At 46.7% G+C, this 17044-nt stretch overlaps 1 protein-coding gene across 2 annotated transcripts in view; it reads right to left on the reverse strand.

The window, feature by feature from the left end:
* The window catches only part of SFXN5 (sideroflexin 5), a 199691-nt gene that overhangs the window by 135653 nt on the left and 46994 nt on the right, over positions 1 to 17044 (reverse strand). The window lies entirely within an intron of this gene.

Here is a 17044-nt window from a genome sequence, read left to right on the forward strand (position 1 = left end):
GGGGTTGCCTGTACTGTGTGTTTCCACCTCTTCTAAATGCATTGTGCAGCAAAGTCAATGTATTTTCTGGCATGATCTTAGACATGGGTGCGGAGAACAGCCTTTCGCTTCCCCGTTCAGCTCGGTTTTCAAATGCACTAGTGAAAAAGAGAGTTCTTGAGGCGGAAGGATGTTTCTGAGTGGGTTCCACGAGGCACTTGGGTCAAGGTCTCTAATTTCACTAACGGGTCCCAATGCTTCTGCATCTCCTTGCTGCAGAGCAAATATTGTAAGGACACAGGATTATCCACTTCTTCCCAGAAAGAGCCTTTATAAGATGCACCTGATGAGTCACCTAAAGATCCTGCCAGCTCATCTTCAATTTTTTTATCCTCTAATTCATCTTCTGTTTGCAGCAAGTCTACAAAAATTTTCCAATATATTCAACACTGTGAGTAGTTGGTTTTGCCAATCAGTGGCTGGCTGCTGACAGCAGGTCTCTGTTTTAGCTAGGGATTCCATTCACACATTCTCTGGCCATGTTAGAGATGGGGGGAGGCCAAATTCTGATCTCATTTGCACGACTGTGAATCCAAAACATCTGCACTAAAGTAAGGAGAGTTATCCCAGACTTATGCTCGTCAGCCCACGGTTACTAAATAAGGGGCTACTTTTGGGTGGTCTCCTACCATGGGTGTTCCTATTTCGCACAGGAGTTACTGTGCATTAATAACACAGAAGTATATACTAGTTGTCACCATTCAGGGCAAGCCCACCTGCATTTCCCCTGCATGGCTCGGTAAGGTCACCCACTCTGGGCTCCCAGAATCCTCGGCTGTCACCTCCCTTGAGCGAACGCCCGTACCTCCCTCCTGACTAGAGTTTTTTTTTCAAGCTATACAGTTCCCTGCTTACACGGAGAGCTCTGCTGCGAGTCAGACTGCCTTCGCAAGCCTGCTTTGCTTTCTCCACCGAGGATACAAAGAGAATAACTGCCCACAGTTACCGCACCACATTTTCTAAGCAAGCACATCTATTCTTAAGGGAAAGCATTACAGAGAAAACATATTAGAACAATAGAAAACTCCAAGAGGTCAGGCAGGGATCAGTCCTTCAAACCCCACCCAGGGACTCTTCTGTAGTTATAAGTTTGTCCTCATGCAACAGGCGAGGAGCAGCTAAAGACTGCCTCCTCAGAGTGAAGCTTCTAAAAACTGAATTCTTGCAGAGATGAGTGAGTTTACACTTGCATCCGTTTCCCCCTAGAGATTGCCTGGGAAACCCACTTAACTTTAAAAGTTCATTCTTGTCTTCTGGTTATTTCAGTTGATTCTCTGAAGCTCTTAACACCCAGAGTTTACATTAGTCATGACTGCCCCCTAGAGACATTCTATGCAAACCCAAAATAACACATAACTATTTGCATTTTTAAATACAATATACTTCCAAACAACTTAAACTTACTCCCGTCAGCTTTACCCAGAATATCGGAGGAAATTGCCATGCCTGTCACACTAGCCACTTTATCGTTTGTGTTCCAGCCAAGCAAGGTGGATTTAAAAAAAAATCAATGATTTTAAAAAAAATCAAAATCAGATTTTTAAAAATTTAAATCAGGTTTTTTGATAAAATGCTTTTTTGAGGAAAAACTATGTAAAGATAGTTTTAATTAAAATACATCATAGCTCAAAGATATCTCATCATGGAATAGAGATTATAAATTCTAATTCATGGAATGTTCAAGAAAAGTTCTGTAAATGAGTTCCAATAATTCGTGGATTAGGGATCTAATCTTATGGGGTTCTAGAGGCTTCTGTATAGATTATTTAGGTTAATTTTTCAAACAGTTCAATGAATAGAAGCCAGTATTTAAGTATGCATGTTGGCCTGGCTGACATAGTCAATTTAACTTTTGTTTTTTAAAATATTTCATTTAACTATTTTAGTTAAAAACTATTTTAACAAACTTGATTTTAGAAAACTTGAATGTTTAATTAAATTCAAAAATTCATACGCTTCTTTTGTTTAGATATGTATTTGCTGTTGAAAAAAAAACCAGACTACATAAAATTGTTGTTTTAGTTAAATAAAACAATTTAAATGTCTGTCTGGTGATGTTCTCCTCCTATTACAGCATAGCAAGAAAACCCTCCGAGTATTAACGATTAACCTGTTGAATTGGAGATAGTTTATCTCCCGTTCACCTCATAAATATCTGCTTCAATTACCTTTGGTGATTGAAATAACCAAACAGTCATTAATTTTCTGATATAGCTGTAAAACTAATCTGAAAAGTTTTCAAAATAAATCACTGTTGAAAAACATACAGTGTGTACCTTCTAAAAATGAAACCTACATCTATCTCTGAGTTGTGAAGAATCTGACAACCAACAAGAATGTACTTTTATGTAGAAAACTATAATTAAATTGAGTCTTCCTGACTAGTGATTTAAATCAATTCAATTTTAATCAAATCCACCCTGCCTCCAAGAGTTTGCTACCCCTCCAGTTTTGGTATTAGTAGCATATCTGCTCATATTTGGATTTACACAAAAGAAACAAGTAAAAAAACAAAACCAAAGGAAACCGAACCATGTTAATAGACTTCACTTGCTGGGCAGCAACCCAATGGTAAGTGGAAGACAATCCTGTGGCCATTACAACTTCTTAGGATGACAAGTCTGCCTCCTGCATGTTTCACAGACACATGCTTCATCACAGTGAATGAGTCAGCTCCAGGGGCCATTTGCAATTGCTCCAAGATGACAGTCTATAGCTCTCTAGTTGATGACAACTTCAGCACTTTTTCATCTGCGGGGACCTTACGACTTTGTTATGGAGGCACCGGAGAGTTGTGTAAAGAACAAGAACGTGTGAAGTTAAGATCTCCTCAGGAGTTTCTACTAGGATTATGCGAAATTTGGGGCGGTCCACGTCACAGGCATGACAGACCCAGAGCACAGTGAGGAGATAGAAACCCAAGTAATCCAGGGAAGTGGTGAACAGGAGCTTTTCTCAGTTGGGGTTTGTTGTAATAATTGGGCCTACCCAATTGCCCTCATGGTGAGTCCAACTATAAAAAGGACATCAAAGTTCACAAAATGTCACAATAACCTACAATCACCAGTGCTGATGGGCAAAGGTCTGAAAGGAGACAAAATACATAAACTTAGTCCAAACATAAAGGCCTACTAAGATAACTCATGGTCTGTGTAAAAATAATTCTTGATAAATAAAAGGAGGGGAAAAATCAGCAAATCATGTGTCAGAAACTAGGCCAACTTGGTGGATAAAATAAGGAGAGGTTGGGCTATTCCACCCACCATCCCCTTTGTGGGACCTTAATGTAAGAGACTTTAAAGGAGAAAAATTGGCTACTGGAGCAAGCTTTAGCATCACAGCTGCCCTGCACACCACCTCCTGGGACCCCAGGCTTTTGGCATCCTCATCCTCGACATACCTGACCAGACTGGGCCAGAGAGAAAGTCCCAGATGACATCACCATTTCAACCAGCTCCACCTCAATCCCAATCACCCCATGCAGGAGCGACGCATGTGGGGCATACGCCCCACAAACACTGCAGGAGGGGCCAGAGTCCAGCTGGCGGGGCCAGAGTCCCTGGGCATCTAGGGAGACTGGTGGGAGGGCCTGGCACACACAGTAAGGGCCCGACTTTGGCCGTAGTCACCAGCAGCGGTGGGAGACGCAGAGCAATAGGTTGGGTCTCGCCTGCAGGAAGTGCAGCCACAGGGTCAGGAGCTGCATTTCTCTGCTTCGCCACTGAAGGGTGCAGAAGGGAGCTCAGGCTAGGGGACTCAGGTGCAGGAGAGGGTGTGGGATCTAAGAGAAAGTTTGCAAGAAGGAGGGGGTTGTGATATGGGGCAGAGGCTTGGCGGGGCAGGGTTCGGGAGGGGGAATGGGTGCAGGAGAGGATTCTGGAGGGATGCAGGAGGGGGCTGTGATGTGGGGGAGGAAGGGAGGGAGGGTGCAGAGGGTTTGGATGGTGAGTTGAGCGGAGGGACAGGCTGGGTGCCAGAGGCAGAATGTCCTGGGAAGTGCTTACCTACATGGCTCCCAGCCAGCAGCCGTGCAGGACTCTGAGGCAGGCTCCCAGCCTGCCACAGCCATAGGCTGCTCAAAATGGCTGACTGCTTCCTGTGGCTCTCTGCTCCAGATGCCGGGGGAAGGAGAGGCTCTGCATGCTGCCCCTACCCCCAGCAAAATCTCTCCACTCCCATGTAGAGCCCATGGACCTGAGAGCGGATTCTGTTTGCATGCTGAAGCCTGGTCTACCCAGTGGTAAACATTTCTCACTGTTGCTCAAACTGGAGTTAGAAACATGGAGACCAACAGGAATGAGCTAGTCTGCATAAGACCTGTGTCCAGAAAGACCCACCCTAAGTAGGCTCAGAGAACACAGTGCTTAAAATGCTGCAAGCAGCCCATTTACACTGGAATTGACAAGTGACAAATCTCTGCTAGGGGTTTCCAGGTGTCCGGTTTTGAACCGGACAGTCCAGTATTGGAGCCTTCTGTTCGGGAAACAAATGGAGAAAATAGAACTGTCCGGTATTTTCTAAATCAGATGGAATGTCGATTGTGATGTAATGTCAAGTGTGCCCGGTATTTTTGTTGAAACCATCTGGCAACCCTAATTTCTGCAAAAAATTCCCTATTCTAGACAATGCTTAAGAGTGAATCACTAGGAAGGCGTGAGTGGCTTGTAAGTAATTACCTCTGCTTTTTTTGGACAATGACACAGAAGTCTCATTTGGAACCCGGCTAGCCTCTTTCTTACTCTGTCTGGGAGATTTTTCTCACCCTTTTGCAAGATCCTGCCTGCCCCCACAAAACGTCAGTGTTAACGAGATTGCAGTCTGGAGTTTGCACCCAAGTCAGGAAGTTCCAGTTGTTTCTCACTTCGGGGCCTGGAAAAGATTTACTAAAGCACAGCTTGGATTATCTATCGCACACGGAATTCTGAGTGTTTCAGTATAGCGACTGCAATGAGTCATACATCAGGGGTTGCTTTATGCACCAGAGCATCTCCTGGCATTGTTCTTTCCCCCAATCCCTTAAAAAAAACAAACCTGTTTAACTCCCTGCAGGAGAAATATTGTCCCTGCTAGGGGGCTGCCTGCTTTGCTTTGAAAGTTCTTTGAGGAATATTTCAAGCAGACATCAAGGACGTGCTAACTGTTTGCCTCAAGTATTAATAATACTCAGCACTTGTGTTGAGTGCTAGGACATGCATTCACAAATGAAACAGGACAGCAGTATTGTCAATTGGTTAGAATAAGATTCTGAGAGTCAATCCCAGGTCTGCCACAGAGTCACTATGGCTCAAACATTCAAAGCAGGTTTGAAATGGTGGGTGCCCAACTTGAGATACTAGCCTACCTCTATGTGGGTTGCCAGAGCGAAAGACCCACTGCATTACAAAGACATTCATGGTAGCTGCGTGCCTGTCTTTTGTTTCAGCAAGACCAGACTAACATGGCTACATCTCTATTACTCACTTACTTAGGCTAGTGCTAGAAATGTAGCCGTGTTAGTCTGGGGTAGTTGAAGCAAAATGCAGGACAATGTAGCACTTTAAAGACTAACAAGATGGTTTATTAGATGATGAGCTTTCGTGGGCCAGACCCACTTCCTCAGATCAAATAGTGGAAGAAAGTAGTCACAACCATATATACCAAAGGATACAATTAAAAAAATGAACAAATATGAAAAGGACAAATCACATTGCAGAACAGAAGGGGGATGCGGGGGGGGGGGAGGGGGAGGAAGGAAGGTAAGTGTCTGTGAATTGATGATATTAAAGGTAGGGAGAGTGGGATGTTTGTGAGTTAATGGTATTACAGGTGATAATTGGGGAAACTGTCTTGGTAATGGGTGAGATAGTTCAAATTCTTGTTAAGTCCTTGTTGGCAAGTGTCGAATTTTAACATGAATGACAGTATTTGTCCTGCATTTTACTTAGGCTGGGATTTTCAGACTCCTAAGGTATTTAGCTGTCTAGCTCCCACTGAAGTCAATGGGAGTTAGGCACCGAACTAGATTTGTAGATCTAGGTTTAATTGTCAAAGCACCAAGTTTGAACATTTGGGCCTTGAGTTATCCATTTATAAAATGGGCCTTTGAGACCTGCTGATGAACTTTTATAAAGCTGTTCTAGACGCCCTCACATGGAAGGTGGCGCAGAACGAAAGCCTTAGTTATTGGCATGGTCAATGGATGTCAGCAGCTCTCAAGGATGGAGTTCAATTTTCAAGGGGCATCTGTGACATAGCAGGGCACAATCCGGGCCGGGGGAGGGGGATCCGGAGGCTGTGCCGCCCCGCCCTGCAACATTTGGTGCCTTACAATGCCTGGCTGTGGTGGTTCCAACGTGAGCCACTCACAAACAGCCTACCAGCAGGAAAGCCACACCCTGAGTGTCTGAGTGTAACTGTAGCCTACCAGCTACACCCTGGCTCTCACAAGTCTTGGTTAAGCAGCTGGGTGATTCGAACTCGTTCCCATTCCTGGAACCTCCCCCGGAAATGTCTGTCCTGTATTGCCCAGCTTCCTCCTGGCCAGTACAAATATATTATGTCCATTGTTCCTTTAAGGGAGCAAAATGACAGCTTATTAAACAGTCTGCCCGACGGTTCAGCTGAAACACTGGATTGAACAGCAAAACACGATTATTAACGACAGAGAGAGAGATTAAGCGAGTATAAGTAACATGTCAAAGTTAAAAATGGTTACAAGAAAAATAAAGATCAAATGCTTACTCATGCCTAATTTAACAAACTATATTAGATTCAAGCAGAATTTCTCTTCATCTGCTTCCAGCAAGATTACTGACCAAACTCTTCAGGTCTAGACCCTTCCCCAAAGTACTAGCATTGGGAAAAGTTCAGAAAAGGGCAACAAACATGATTAGGGGCATGGAATGACTGTCATATGAAGAGAGAGAAATAAGACTGGGACTCTTCAGCTTGGAAAAGAGACCACGGGGGGAGGGGAGGAAGGGATATGACAGAGATCTAAAAAATAAGAACTTAAGAACAGCTATACTGGGTCAGACCAAAGGTCCAGCCCGCCCAGGGTCCTGTCTGCCGACAGTGGCCAATGCCAGATGCCCCAGAGGGAGGGGACACAACAGGTAATCCTCATGTGATCCCTCCCCTGTCACCCACCTCCAGACAAACAGAGGCTAGGGACACCATTCCTACCCATCCTGGCTAATAGCCATTGATGAATCTATCTAGCTCTTTTTTGAACCCTGTTAAAGTCCTAAAAAATCATGACTGGTGTGCAGAAAGTGAATAAAAAAGAGTTATTTACTTCTTCCTATAATACAAGAACTAGGAAACCAAATGAAATTAACACAGAGCAGGTTTAAAACAAACAAAAGGAAGTTTTTCTTCACTCAGCTCAGTGCACAACCTGTGGAACTCCTTGCCAGAGGATGTAGTGAAGACCAGGACTTTAACAGGGCTCAAGAAAGAACTGGATACATTCACGGAGGTTAGGTCTATCAATGGCTCTTAGCCAGGAGGGGTAGGAATGGTGCCCTAGCCTCTGTCTGCCAGAAGCTGGGAATGGGTGACAGAGGAGGGGTCACTTGATGATTCCCTGTTCTGCTCACTCCCTCTGAGGCACCTGGCATTGGCCATTGTTGGAAAACAGGACACTGGGCTAAATGGACCTTAGCACTGGGCTAAATGTGGCCGTTCTGTAGCTATTTCTTTTTGTCTTCTCATGTATAGTGAATGTGACGGATAAAGAGAGAGAGGAGTGTCTTGGGGGATTTGTCCCTCCTTTTTTATAGTTTCAGTCACCCTCTCGAAAAACATTTCTATTTGAGAACCAGAGAATCTATGTGGAAGAATATTCCCTGCTGGGTTTTTCCCCTACTTGTTAGACTTTCCATTTACATTCCCTTCCTACTTGATGACACTGTGTACTACTAAAACGCCAAAAGGCAAGCACACAAACTTGTGTTTAGGACAAACCTGTCCTGGGGCACCTGGTGCTGGCCACTGTCGGCAGACAGGATACTGGGCTAGAAGGACCTTTGGTCTGACCCAGTACGGCCGTTCTTATGTTCTTATGTTCTCCCGGGGCAGGGCCATGGGCTTGGAACATGTGTTAATAACGTCTGAACAGAGGAATCTTATAAAGCCACATACAACATCACCACATCTCTTACTTGGACAATAATGACCATCAAATTATAGGTTTCGAAATGGTACCTTACAAAGCATAACTCACAAAGATTATTACAATAGTGTGAGTAAAAGGGCGTATTTTGTCACAACCTCTATTTTGGTACAATTGGTTTACTGAGCTTCTGCATGTTTTTTTGGGCCTTAAATCAAAAAGAGAGACAAGGAAAAGGCCTATAAAGTTTGACCAGTTCATCCGACTAGCCAATGGAGCACTGGTAACTAGAGAGCTGTATGTTTTCAGTTACTTTCCTATGCATCAAAGCCCACCTTAGAAAGGCAGGGGCAGTTCTACTTACACATATAGTAGTACCTGTCTCCCAGGGCTTACTTGCCTGGGAGAGGGGGAGTAACGTGGACTATGGGGATTGATTTCTAACGTGCACTAATGTGTTGGATGCTAACTGGCCCGTGTAGACCCTTTTGGCATGAACTAAAAGTTCCCCAGTGTATCATATTAGAGTGCAGTAGGGAACATGTAGTGCACACTAGGGAAGATCTACACCAGGGGCAGGCAAAACATGGCCTGAGGGCTGGATCTGGCCCACCACGTCTTTGGATCTGGCCCACAGCCTGCTGGAACCCTCAGGCACACTTCCTGCCTGCCACGGCCCCAGGGCGCCCAAAGCAGCTGGTCGTTGGGACCATGTACCTCTAGGTACCGTGTGCTCCTTGAGGGTAGGGGGGAGACTTCACGTGCTGCCCCCTACCCCATTACAATCATCACAGCTCCCACTGGCCCGAGTGCTGGGGGTAGGGGCAGTGTGTGAAGTCTCTCCCCCTGCAAGGGGCACACGGCGCCTAGACGCACATGCCACTTTGAGTGGCCCGGGGCTGCAAGCAGGCAGGGAGTCCAGCTGGGCTACTCATTGGGAGCTGCCTAGGTAAGTGCCTCCTGGCCAGAGCCTGTCTCCGGCACCCGCACTCACACCCCAACTCCCTGCCCCAGGTCACCACCCAAACCCTCTGCACCTCCCCAAGTCACAATTCCCTCCCAGAAGCACCAGTGTGTCTGCTTCCAATTCCCCTCGCCCTAGAGAGGTCTATCAGATTTACCCAGTTTGCTCAGATTGGGGGGGGGGAGGAGGTGCATGAGACACATCAGGGGCTTGGGGATGCTCAAGGTAGGGGGCTAGGGACATGGGGGGGTGCAGGAGTCAGGTGTGGAGGGGGAGGAGGGGCTTGGGGAAGGAGACCAGAGGCATGCAGGGGTGCAGGAGTCAGAGCAGAGGGTGGGAGGCTCACGGCAGGGAGCTGGGAGGTGTGAGGAGGGCTCAGGCCCAAGTTACGGGCTGACCAGACTACCACCCGGGACACCCCATTGTAGGGGGCGGCGCGCAGGGCTGCTGGACCGGCCCTGGGCTCAGGGTAGGGGATGGGGGCAGCTCCCCGAGGGCTGGCCCAGGGGTGGTGGAGGCCGCGCTGTTGGTGGCAATATGGCATACACGGTCCGAGTGAGCCAGGAACATCTCTACTTTGCACTGCCACCCAGATGAATCAGCAAAAGAGCTGCGCCACTCCGGTGGCAATCTCCCGCCCTTCTTATGTGAGGCATTCCGCCGGCACCGGGAGTGGCAAGCCAGAAGCCCCAGTGCCAGCGAGCCTCGGAGCCAGATCTAAAGAGTTGGGCTCACGCTGCAGCACGAGGCAGATGGCATCGCAGGCAACGGGGGCCGGGCTGGCACTTGGATGTCTAGGGAGGAGGCAAGTTTCAGAGCCCGGGTTCCATCCTGAACTTGAACATCTAGACAGCTATTTTGAGCGCCACTGCACACGCCGCTGTAGGCAGACTCGGAGACTCTGCCACAAGTTCCTCCTTGCCACACAGATGTGTGCTATGTGCCGGCCAATTGTCAGTCACAAGCCTTCAAACAACCCAGGCTATCTAGGAGTCGGTGCTCACTGAGAGACCCAAGGCCTTGAATAGCTGACATGCTGTTGGCAGGGCCATGCGGGAAAACCTGCCCAGCGTCTGCCTGAATTGCATGACTGCAAATTAAGTGCCCGATTCCCCACTCAGTTACACCAGTGTGAACCGAGAGTAACTCCACTGAAGTCCACAGAGTTACAATGGTGTAAACTAGTGTAAGCAAGGGCAGAATCAGGGGGAACAAAATTCACAGCCCTTAAATAACAGTTTACCCCGTAAGAGCACTTTATAATAATTAACTAACTAATTTTCGCAACATCCCCACTGGACGGATTCCGCAGACGGGGCGGTATGGCACCCTATTGTTCCACTGGGGTGGGGATGTGCCCCAGCCAACGTGCGCCCCTTTCACTACCCTGGGAGTTCCGCAGGGGTACATAGGCAGCTGGGCCCATACACAGCATGGTTCCACTACAACCAGGACCTCCTGCCAGCCAGTGATTCTCTGCAGGGGACATAAACCCATCATGGTGAGACCTTCCTATGGAAGTTAATGAAGCTGAGTGTGTGCGCATGTGAAAGACACCAGAACAACCTGGTTTACTCCCAGCCTACCCATTTCTCTCTCAAGCCGGCTCAGTCTTCGCCCTTTTCCCCATCAAGGAACCTACACCTGCTCTGACGGGGGGAAGGTGCCGGACGGTTGTTGGGGCCCCTTCTGCCTTCAAGGGAAGGTTCACTCATGGGGCATTGTCAGCCGACGGTCAGGGCAGTGTGTGTGTGTATGTTTCCGAGAAAAGGTTTAACGTCCGTGCCTTTACTGCTAGGACCGGGGTCCCATCGCAGAGGGTGGCCAGCAGGCCAACAGACGCCCCGTTATATAGGAAGAGCTTATTACACCTTAGATTTTAGCTGCTAGAACACAGGGGGTTCCTTCGCAGAGGGCAGCCTAGGAAAGGCTGAAAAGGTGCCCCAACAGATCTTGTCACCTGGGAGTGACACAGATCCAAACGCCCAAGCTCTCCCTATGTCTGTCCCTTTATGACCGGCTGAAGTTCTTTTAAATTGTGCTTGGTTCTGTTACAGCAACTGAAGGAGGCAGGTTAAAGCTTAAACAGTTACAGGTTTATTGAGGAAGCTTATAAATCATATGGTTGCAATGGCTATTGTTCTATTTCTTAACTATTAGCAAAATATAGGTCTTAAAAATGGTTACAAAGAAGATAAAGATAGAAAAATAGAAATAATGGTACCAAGTAACAGCTTACTCTTTCTATGTGTACACTTAAGACAGAGGACCACATCCAGGTACCATTTTTACCCCCTTCTGTGCCTCTCGACTCCAGCATGTCAGGCCAGGGCCGGTCCCTCAATTCCTAGGAAAGACGAAAATACGAGGTGGGCGTCCCCATAGAACCTCGGGAGGTCAAACACCTAACCCGACCAGCAGGTAGAGGGTAGAATGACACTCCAAGTGAGTGTGTGCTGGGCCCATCTTATATACCCATTGGGTCACGTATTTTCTCTTTCTTATCTGTAATGCCAATTGATGCTGGTCTGTCTGCTGTGAGACCAGTTCTTACAAGGAAGTTGTGAACTTAATTTACACTTGTAAGAGAGATTTGAGATGATTAAATTTTGAAGTACTGGACATTGTTTTCTCAGTGGGAAATTCCTCTTCCTGGGACTGTGTGTTCGAATCAACATAGGTGCCAGCCGCAGCCTCGAGGCCAGCTTATCGACTTAGCTGCTCTCTATCCACATATCTGTGTTTCAGCTTCTCAGGATCAGATGAGCCAGCATAGACTGTGCTGATATTATTGCTCCTTCTCTGCCCTGTGCTTCAGAGAGGCAAATAAGATGGATGATATGGAGGCAGGCTGTCTGGCCACAGGCATTGGAAGTGGGATGGCTGGCCCAGCAGGGGTCTTGTTTTGGTGGAACTGATTTTAGGCCTTGTTTCCGGGTTTTGTTCTCATCCTAGTATAGACGGGACCTGGGGGTTCTAGCAGGGATTAAATTGCAGGAGAGAGATGGGCCCAAGTTCTGTCCTCAGACCATGAGAGCACATCCCTCGGAAAAGGAAGCAATAGGAGACCCAGTATACAGCGTTCTGAGCAAATGCATGTAATAGGGGATGGGAGAGGGGGAGAGTCCAGTTACTGCAAATGGACCTCTTCACTCTTCATCAACACTGCAAAGGAAAGTTGTTATTCTCCAAAAGGGATGCTGTTTACCTTCCAATAGATTCACTATCCTCTGCTGTGCCTGGGACAGCAGGAGCGGCTCTTCCTGCTGCTCACATGATTGAAGGAAGAGCACAGTAATAAACCCATGCCCATTATACTGGCGAGTCTCTTTTCACTTCACTGAGACTAATGGGGAAGAAATGAAGCCGTTTCAAAACAACAAGTTGCCAAAACTGCATTAGGAAAAGCGGAGGAGCGAGAAGCCACAAGCGACATGCCAGCGCGGGTGCGCAGCCAACACACACAGGGACGCATTGGATGGAGGAAGAGTGTCTCTCTCCCGGGACGCAGGACGACACATTTCAAACGCTCGCATTTCTCTCATGCTGCGGCTCCTTCCATTTCCTTCAGTGACACTTGCGTACTCCAGGGGTGAAGATCTCGGGTGAGGTATCTTGAGAGTGGTGGAATGAAAAACAATGTAAGGACAAAAAGGTGAGAGGAACGGCTGTCTCTTTGTTCTCTCCGTGCCAAGACGCGGCAGGGCTGGGCGCACGAGAAATACACAGGCGCTTCTTTTCCATGTATATTGCCTGGGCCCCCAACGATGTGTTTGGTTTCCTGCACGCATACAGGAAAACACTCGACCTACAATCACAGAGCCATAGAGTCAGAAGGCACTGCAAAGGTCATGTAGTCTAACCCCCTGCCGAGGTGCAGAATATGTTGTGTCTAACCCATCCAAGACAGATGGCTCACCAGCCTCCTCTTGAAAACCTTCCGTGAAGGAGCTTCCACCACCTCCCTGGGCATCTGTTCCACTGTCTTCCTATTCTTACAGGAAGGAAGTTGTTCCTAAGATTTAATCAAAATCCGCTGTGCTTTAGTTTGAACTAGGGATGTGAAAGGTTCACCGGCTAACCAGTAAGCAGCATCCTAAACTGGTGATGCTTATCGGTTCTGGTTAACCGTTGGGGCCTGCTCTGGGCAGGGCGCTGCTCCAGCCCTGTGGAACCCAAATCCAGGCCCCCCTCCTCCAGGTTACACACTGGCTCCCCGGGAGTGAGGCTGGCAGGGGCTGCCATCCTCTCTACAGGCTCTGCAGTAGAAAGAAGCTCGCAGGGTGTGCAGCCGCTACAATTTGCAGCGGTTACATGGTTACCTTTTCTCTGACTTTTTGCATCTCCACTTTGAAACCCACTGCCTCGTACATTGCCCTCTGTGGCAAGAGAAAATAGCTTCTCTCTGGTTTGGGGCAGCCAGAGCTCACAACCTAGAGCTCTGTTTCCACGGACACATGTGCAGACTCTTTCTTTTACAAGGGAAAAGGTTCAGCATTAAGGGCACGAGCCTGGGACTTTGGAGACCTGGGTTTATTGTGCTGCTCAATAACAGACCTTCTCTGTGTGTTGGATGGGCGTGTTTTGCTAAACTTAGTAAGTAGGTTGTTTGGGGGGGAAGTGAGTCTACTAGTTTGTCATTATAGTTCGATAGGTTTTACCACACCAAGAGGAAGAGCTGGGCCATTTCAGTAAGATAAAGTCTAAAATCATAGAATGCTAGAACTGGAAGGGACCTCGAGACGTCATTGAGTCCAGTCCCCTGCCCTCACGGCAGGACCAAGCACCATCTAGACCATCCCTGATAGATGTCTGTCTAGCCTACTCTTAAATATCTCCAGTGATGGAGATTTCACAACCTCCCTGGGCAATTTATTCCAGTGTTTAACCAGCCTGACAGGTAGGAAGTTTTTCCTAATGTCCAACCTAAACCTCCCTTGCTGCAGTTTAAGCCCATTGCTTCTTGTCCTAAACTCAAGAGGTTAAGGAGAACAATTTTTCTCCCTCGTCCTTGTTACAACCTACCTGAATGCTGTTATGTCTCCTATCAGTCTTCTCTTTTCCAGACTAAATAAATCCAGTTCTTTCAGTCTTCCATGATAGGTCACGTTTTTCTAGCCCTTTCATCATGTTTGCTGCTCTTCTCTGGACCTACATCAAACATGAGGGTAGAAGGAATGTGGCAGTTCTTTAATTTGTGAAAGAGCATTTCCAGCTCTCATGCCCTAATTAAACACTTCTACAGCAGCACCCTGTGCCTGAGCAGTATCGTCCACGGCCAGCATGCGAAGGTAAGTTCCTTGGGACAGGCACCTGTTTTTCCTGCGCTGTGTTTTTGTGTAGCGCTGAGCGCAATAATGAAAAAGGGAAACTGGCTGTATTGTCACCCAAGGAGTCTTCAAACCTCTCCTGTGTAGCTGGTAGACATCACATACTGCTTCTTTCAACTTTCACCACTCCTGACATGCCAGCATCAATCTGTTCTTCCAATCTGTGCTGGCCGGGTGGACAGGTTGGAAAAGGGACTCTTGCAAAGACAGGACACAGATGCAGTTCTGCAAATTAGACAAATGATGCAAAGGAGATGGGGAATAAAGGACACAAGCCACATCTTAACGTCTGCAGGTGGTGAAGCTTTCCAGTGGGAGGATGTGTCTGGGCACCGAGCAGCGTGACGCAGTCCCCCAATATTTTTGGGACGGCCATTCTTCCTCAGAGAAGTCTTTCTTCGACAATGCCTTTATTCCAATGGAGGCCTGCCCCCCCAGGAAGAAGTCTGGGACTGGCTGCCCTGTTTAGAATTGGATGTGTTATGGTCTATACCTTCTGCTGAAAACTGGCTCCGAAGGCACATGTGTGTGTCAGTCTCATCTATCTCCTTTCAAATATCACCAGGCACCAGAGTTTCATACTAAAAGCCAAATCCCTCCTGCAGCCCTCCAAAAAGCCAGGGGTACCTGCAAACAAAGGGCTTACAGGATTGGGCCCTTTACATGTAACATGTTACCCCTCTCTCACCGTACAGAAGCTTGTAATGAATGCAAATGAAAATAAATCAATAAGGAACTGGGAGAAAGCTGACGGGTGCACTCAGGTGGGACAAAGAAATCTGCTAGAGCTCTCAGTAATACAAAAATACAAAGGTATCTCTGTACAGTAATTACTCATTTAACACATGCCCACTTAACACGTTTTCGCAATAGCATGATTTTTTTTTTTAGGGAACTTTTTCGAATAACACGACCGTCCCCGAAATAACACGAAGATAATCAAGTGGCAGACTACTTCATGCAGTGGTATAAGTTGATGAAAACTGTGGTAATACGCCTGAGCGGATGAATACACGTTGTCACAGCACTCCTCCACTCACTCACGTGTTTATCTTTGTGTTTTAACAAACCGCAGCGATTTGTGTTGCTAGTTATCTTGTGTTGCTAGATATCTAATGTTGACGTTGATGACCAAGCACCAACAAAAAATGGACTTTGCCACCACCACCTGAAACGCAACACCCACATTTTCTATTATTTTTAATGGGAAAATTGACCCGCATAGCACGTTTTTGCTTAGCACAAACATTTTCAGAAACTCATCGACAGTGTTAAATGAGGAATTACTGTACACAGAGAAAGGTGGGACATTGGTACATTTCTCTCCCCCGTCAGCAAGGATCACAAACACCGGCACCTCTAAGTGGACAGACAGATCTACAACTCTAGTGTCAGTTCTTCGGCTGCATCTACACTGCCGTTTTTATCCGCAGAAGATATGCAAATCGCGCTCTCATTTGCATATCTTCTGCCGATCCTTTTTGCGCAGGAGGTTTTGCCCCTAAAAAGCTCCATGTAGACGGGGCTATTTGTCGGGGGGAAAACCCCCTTTTTGCAAGATCCCTTATTCCTCAAAAAATGAGGTTTACAGGAGTCCATGTAGGAGGAGAAATCTCTCTTTAAAAGCCCTGCCAAAGAGATAAAAGTATTGAAAAAACATTTGATGGTACAGAGTTTCTGACTGTTTTCATTGCTTGGTGAAACAATGCCAGTACATGAAAAATGAACATGTAAAAAGACAAAATACACACAGTTATTATGCCTTTGGCTGCAGCCAGAGAATCGCTGGCAATAGTCACTGAATGGAACGAAGACAGTGTTGAATATTGGCAGGGACAATGTTAATACTCGTTACAGAAAGTCAGGTGGCATATTACTTTAACGGTTCATTCAAAACAAGATGTCCAGTGTACTACAACTGGAGAGTAGGTTTTTGCTGGACCATTTGAACTGTTAATAAAGGTTTCACAGTTTATCCTGCAGGTCTTCAGCAAGTCACTGATTTCTACTCTTTCTACCACTTTTGCACCTGCCACCTAGAATTTCATTTAGGCCACACACCACTAGTTTTCTTATAAGAATGTCATGTGGGACTGTGTGAAAAGCCTTACTAAAATACAGATAGATCATGTCTACTGCTTCTCCCATCCCCTAGCCAGTAACCCTGTCAAAGAAACCACGCACACTGTTGCTTCACTCTAACGGCATGTCTACACAGCAGGGCAAAAGTTGAATTAAGCTACGCAACTTCAGCTACATCAATGAGTAGCTGAAGTCAAAAGAGCTTACTTTGGCTTTTGGCACTGTCGATACAACAGGAAGTCGAAGGACTTCCCTTACTCCTCGTGAAATGAGGGTTACAGGAGTTGGAGTAAGAAGTCCTCCAGTTCGCCATTATTTCGAAATAACGGCTTGCAGTGTAGACATGCTCTTTGTTATTTTGGACTAATGTTAGTTATTCCGAAATAACGTTGCTGTTTAGACGTACCCTAAGTGTCCAGACATCTATCTCTTACCTAAGCCCCAGTGAGACCCTAAAACAGGATATGATAGCTGGAGGAGACATATAATGTAAGTGCACTTATTTCAGTGAGGCTATATCAACAATCAACGTGA

This window comes from Pelodiscus sinensis, chromosome 4 (genome assembly GCF_052426305.1).
Source record: "Pelodiscus sinensis isolate ZL-2025 chromosome 4, ASM5242630v1, whole genome shotgun sequence".
Lineage (NCBI taxonomy): Eukaryota > Metazoa > Chordata > Testudines > Trionychidae > Pelodiscus > Pelodiscus sinensis.